This window comes from Asparagus officinalis, chromosome 5 (genome assembly GCF_001876935.1).
Source record: "Asparagus officinalis chromosome 5, Aspof.V1, whole genome shotgun sequence".
In the NCBI taxonomy this organism is placed as follows: domain Eukaryota; kingdom Viridiplantae; phylum Streptophyta; class Magnoliopsida; order Asparagales; family Asparagaceae; genus Asparagus; species Asparagus officinalis.
In genome coordinates this window covers 97,092,307-97,099,110 of record NC_033798.1, presented here as the reverse complement: position 1 = coordinate 97,099,110, position 6,804 = coordinate 97,092,307, and positions in this window count along the sequence as shown.

Below are 6,804 nucleotides of genomic sequence, written 5' to 3'. Positions count from 1 at the left end.
AAAAAAATATTCTCAAATTTTGAGATATACGCATATATCGTACTCACTCATACTAGGAAATCCTTAGCGGACTCTATACATGAATCCTAGAAAACTCTAACCTAGCTCCACGACTTGACACAGAATGATCCTAAGGATACTGGAACTAGAGCTCTGATACCAACTGTGACGCCCCTAGGTAAAAAAATATTCTCAAATTTTGAGATATACGCATATATCGTACTCACTCATACTAGGAAATCCTTAGCGGACTCTATACATGAATCCTAGAAAACTCTAACCTAGCTCCACGACTTGACACAGAATGATCCTAAGGATACTGGAACTAGAGCTCTGATACCAACTGTGACGCCCCTAGGTTCACATAAGGCTGCAGTCCGAGGTGAAACCAAGAATGTCAAACCTGCCATGCACCACACCGTGCAATAACATGTTTCACCATCACAATTACTATCTCACTAGTAGAGTCAACAACAGGTGTAGATACAAAAGCAAGTAAAAGATAATACAAGAGATATATGATAAAATAATAGAGATAAAAATGATAGTTCATCATCCAACATACAAAAATATAAAGTGAATCTCTGAAATAACTAGTCTGGAGATCTCAACAAGTCTCAAATATAGAATATCTTATAAAAGGAAATAAGGCACACGGCCTTTACAACTTTTAGAACATAACTCTCAAATGTCTAAACAAAATGTCTATAATGGAGCTCCATAAATAAAATAAAACTACAAATGAAAGATGGACGCTAATAAGTATCGCCATCAACCTGCGACTCTTTGTGTACCTGGCTCGTTACCTGAAATGGGAGGGGACAACGAGCGTCAAAGCTCTAGCGAGCAACATCATAACCAACCCTAAGGGAGAGGGCTCGTTGCATATAGAAAATACAATTAATACATATATACATAAAATCATTGATCCTGATAATAAGAGGATTTTAGTATTTAGGAAATTACAACACGAGCATAGGTACGTCGAGCGAAATAATCCAAACAATGAAACCCTTATGTATATACCTTGTATCTCAAATTGTAAATCCCTAAATACCAAACCCAAGATCTAATACAGCAACAATAATATAAAGAAGACTAACCCATCTCAGAACTCAAATACCATGTCATGTCAAAACTCACATAAGTATCATGTCCAGCCTATGTAAGTGTAAGTGGCATACTCAATGTTTAAACAAGTGTCCAACACATGTACTAAGACTAGGTGTAGTGGATGCCTAACACATGGACTGCATATATAAATTATCCAACACATGGACTGAATAATGAATGTCCAACACAAGGACTGAATATAATGAATGTCCAACACATGGACTGAATATGATGAATGTCCAACACATGGACTGCACATAATAATTTCCCAACACATGGACTGAATGAAATGTGTAGAATATCGATGAGATATATGAAAAGGATGCATATACACTAATTTCACACGTGTCTCGATGTGCAAATCTAAACTCATGTCCGCAAGTCATCTCACATATGAAGATACATAATAAACAATAATTTCTAACGCCAAATATTTGAGGCGACTCCTCAGTCACATTAAAGCATACAACAAAAGTAAACATGCACAAACTGTGCCGGCGATCAACCGAAACAGGCAGAAACCTTTCACAGGTTTCTGTCTGCTTCGAAACAAATCTAGAAGTGGCATCATTATTTTCCAAGCATAATATTACTGATATTAACATATATGAAACAACATGAAATGAAATATTAGCATGTAAATATATCGTCGAAACCCGAAACATTTATATACACATGTTTAAACGTTTTAAAAGCAAAAACTTGTGATTTAATTCATGATTAATAAATTTCAGATCTGAAATTTGTCAAGGTTACTGTTGTAATCAATTAGAAAATTATGATAATGTATTCTCACTTCATAAGTTATAAAGATCTATCTTTTGTACACTAAAAATACGCTTTACGCTCGAAAAATCCGAATAAAACTTAATAAAACATGCAAAATAAAAGGGTGCAGAGTTGGGTGAGATGTTACTCGCCTCATATGCTGAAAAACTCTTGTCACGTGAAAGAGAACCAATGCCCTTCGCTGCACTGCACAAAACCCGCTGAAAAATCCTCCGAAATCCCTCAAAATTGCCAAAGAAAAGAACTAGGGTTTGAGAGAGGGGAAAATGGGCTGCTAGGGTTTGGAACACAGGAGAAAAGAGGTGTTTTCATGTTTAAACATGTGTATATATGACAGCAAACCCGAAAAACTATAGCCCAAAACCCGAAACCCGAAACTGGAAAACCCAGTCTGACTAGAAACATACTCTTCGGTATTTTGGCTGTAACTTTCGAATCCGACTTCGGAATGAGGTGATTAAAGATTTATTGGAAAACTGCTGAAGATATCTACAACTTTGATCTTAAGTTTTTCCATATTCACAATACATCAGTGTGTAAAATACAAAATCTCTCCACTGGTCATAAATTTCCTGATTTATACATCGAGTATGATTTCTGCATTTGCTCTTATATATATACATATATATATATTGAATTGATCTCAAATCAATTCCTAGCATACTCAAACATCATAATATGTTATTTATAAAAATATATAACATATTTATTATTACTTATCACAAAATATTCAAATTTTTAGGGTTTTACAGTTACTCGCTATATCGCTTTGACGCTCGTTGTTTTTCCCACCTTTCAGGCAGCGAGTCAGGCGCACGGAGAGTCACAAGTTGATGAGATGTCTTCATAGATTCTATATAGATATTTATTATATTTGTAGTTTATGTCAGAACTCCACAATAGATGTATTTAAGAACATTTGAGATATTATTTCTAGCTTTGTAAGGCGATGTGCCTTTATGTCATTTCATTTGACTTCCTATATGAGACAGTTGTATCAGTTCAATTGTTTGTTTCTTAGAGATTTATCCATTTATATCAGTGATGATGATTTTCTTTAGAGTATCTATTGTTTAGTATTTCTTCCGTATATTTTCTCTTGCCTGTTTTGTACCTACACCTGTTATTGATTCCACTAGATAGATAGTAATTATGATGGTGAAATATATCATAGCATGATATTTGGTGCTTGGCAGGTTTGACATTCTTGGTTTCACCTTGGACTGCAACCTTGTTGAAACCAGGGGCGTCATATTAGAGTCCAAGGCCTCCTAGTTGAGGTTGTTGAAAATTACCGTAACGACACTCTCTGGAAGATCGAGGTGGCTCTGGCCTGCAAGGCTGGCTTCGACCACCTCATGATACAGCTGCCGGTCGAGCTTAAGATCGATCCTGGATAGTTCTATTATTCCTCACGAGTCGCCAATTGCTTTGACGCTTTGCAGGAGATAGAAAAGAGAAGAGGATGGCTGGTCCTGGATGTCAATAATGGAGACAAGGAGGGTGAGGAATAGGCCCAAGAAACAAGTAAGGGCTCGGCCCAAGATAGTTGGGCTAGCTGTCCTGAAGAGGAGGATGACAAAGAGGTCAGGTCCGAGCCTCGGTCGTCTCCTCTGCCGACTTCTACTGCTGCTGCTTCTCTGGTTGCCTTCTTGTGGGCTCCTGCGTCTTCCACATCCATGTGCCCTCCAAACTTTCCAATTTCCCTTAGCATTAGCAAGATATAGATTTATGTAATGGTATTAGCACAATTTATGAGTTACAAACGATAGGGGTGTGTGTTGGCATAACAGGCAAAAGGTTTCCTTAATTTGTCACGTTATTATGCATATTTCAATATGGAGTCATGAATGATTCATGTGAATGTATATAAATACTTTTTATGTTAGAATTATATGGAATTACGGAAGCATTGTTGGATTAATTTTCTATTATCACTTTCAATTGCTTGCATTTTAAAACTTTTTTTATTGTATATAGATATTCTTTTATTGAAAAACTTTTTCTCAATTTTTAAAAAATCTGATTGTAGTAGAGAACAAGGAGATAACATGTATTTGAAAAGTGGAAATTCTCATTAATATTTGATTACTTGATTAATGGACTTTTTTATATGCATTCCGCAAAGCGTAGCTATTTTAGTTTTACTCTGATTCATAACTATTAATTTGTACACTTTTCTTGCATGTCTATCACATAAATATATAATATACCAATTTAGGTGCGCTTTTACTATTGCAAATACGGACTGCAGCCTTGTTGAAACCAGGGGCGTCATATTAGAGTCCAAGGCCTCCTAGTTGAGGTTGTTGAAAATTACCGTAACGACACTCTCTGGAAGATCGAGGTGGCTCTGGCCTGCAAGGCTGGCTTCGACCACCTCATGATACAGCTGCCGGTCGAGCTTAAGATCGATCCTGGATAGTTCTATTATTCCTCACGAGTCGCCAATTGCTTTGACGCTTTGCAGGAGATAGAAAAGAGAAGAGGATGGCTGGTCCTGGATGTCAATAATGGAGACAAGGAGGGTGAGGAATAGGCCCAAGAAACAAGTAAGGGCTCGGCCCAAGATAGTTGGGCTAGCTGTCCTGAAGAGGAGGATGACAAAGAGGTCAGGTCCGAGCCTCGGTCGTCTCCTCTGCCGACTTCTACTGCTGCTGCTTCTCTGGTTGCCTTCTTGTGGGCTCCTGCGTCTTCCACATCCATGTGCCCTCCAAACTTTCCAATTTCCCTTAGCATTAGCAAGATATAGATTTATGTAATGGTATTAGCACAATTTATGAGTTACAAACGATAGGGGTGTGTGTTGGCATAACAGGCAAAAGGTTTCCTTAATTTGTCACGTTATTATGCATATTTCAATATGGAGTCATGAATGATTCATGTGAATGTATATAAATACTTTTTATGTTAGAATTATATGGAATTACGGAAGCATTGTTGGATTAATTTTCTATTATCACTTTCAATTGCTTGCATTTTAAAACTTTTTTTATTGTATATAGATATTCTTTTATTGAAAAACTTTTTCTCAATTTTTAAAAAATCTGATTGTAGTAGAGAACAAGGAGATAACATGTATTTGAAAAGTGGAAATTCTCATTAATATTTGATTACTTGATTAATGGACTTTTTTATATGCATTCCGCAAAGCGTAGCTATTTTAGTTTTACTCTGATTCATAACTATTAATTTGTACACTTTTCTTGCATGTCTATCACATAAATATATAATATACCAATTTAGGTGCGCTTTTACTATTGCAAATACGGACTGCAGCCTTGTTGAAACCAGGGGCGTCATATTAGAGTCCAAGGCCTCCTAGTTGAGGTTGTTGAAAATTACCGTAACGACACTCTCTGGAAGATCGAGGTGGCTCTGGCCTGCAAGGCTGGCTTCGACCACCTCATGATACAGCTGCCGGTCGAGCTTAAGATCGATCCTGGATAGTTCTATTATTCCTCACGAGTCGCCAATTGCTTTGACGCTTTGCAGGAGATAGAAAAGAGAAGAGGATGGCTGGTCCTGGATGTCAATAATGGAGACAAGGAGGGTGAGGAATAGGCCCAAGAAACAAGTAAGGGCTCGGCCCAAGATAGTTGGGCTAGCTGTCCTGAAGAGGAGGATGACAAAGAGGTCAGGTCCGAGCCTCGGTCGTCTCCTCTGCCGACTTCTACTGCTGCTGCTTCTCTGGTTGCCTTCTTGTGGGCTCCTGCGTCTTCCACATCCATGTGCCCTCCAAACTTTCCAATTTCCCTTAGCATTAGCAAGATATAGATTTATGTAATGGTATTAGCACAATTTATGAGTTACAAACGATAGGGGTGTGTGTTGGCATAACAGGCAAAAGGTTTCCTTAATTTGTCACGTTATTATGCATATTTCAATATGGAGTCATGAATGATTCATGTGAATGTATATAAATACTTTTTATGTTAGAATTATATGGAATTACGGAAGCATTGTTGGATTAATTTTCTATTATCACTTTCAATTGCTTGCATTTTAAAACTTTTTTTATTGTATATAGATATTCTTTTATTGAAAAACTTTTTCTCAATTTTTAAAAAATCTGATTGTAGTAGAGAACAAGGAGATAACATGTATTTGAAAAGTGGAAATTCTCATTAATATTTGATTACTTGATTAATGGACTTTTTTATATGCATTCCGCAAAGCGTAGCTATTTTAGTTTTACTCTGATTCATAACTATTAATTTGTACACTTTTCTTGCATGTCTATCACATAAATATATAATATACCAATTTAGGTGCGCTTTTACTATTGCAAATACGGACTGCAGCCTTGTTGAAACCAGGGGCGTCATATTAGAGTCCAAGGCCTCCTAGTTGAGGTTGTTGAAAATTACCGTAACGACACTCTCTGGAAGATCGAGGTGGCTCTGGCCTGCAACTGGCTTTGACTACCTCATGATACAGCTGCCGGTCGAGCTTAAGATCGATCCTGGATAGTTCTATTATTCCTCACGAGTCGCCAATTGCTTTAACGCTTTGCAGGAGATAGAAAAGAGAAGAGGATGGCTGGTCCTGGATGTCAATAATGGAGACAAGGAGGGTGAGGAATAGGCCCAAGAAACAAGTAAGGGCTCGGCCCAAGATAGTTGGGCTAGCTGTCCTGAAGAGGAGGATGACAAAGAGGTCAGGTCCGAGCCTCGGTCGTCTCCTCTGCCGACTTCTACTGCTGCTGCTTCTCTGGTTGCCTTCTCGTGGGCTCCTGCGTCTTCCACATCCATGTGCCCTCCAAACTTTCCAATTTCCCTTAGCATTAGCAAGATACAGATTTATGTAATGGTATTAGCACAATTTGTAAGTTACAAACGATAGGGGTGTGCGTTGGCATAACAGGCAAAAGGTTTCCTTAATTTGTCACGTTATTATGCA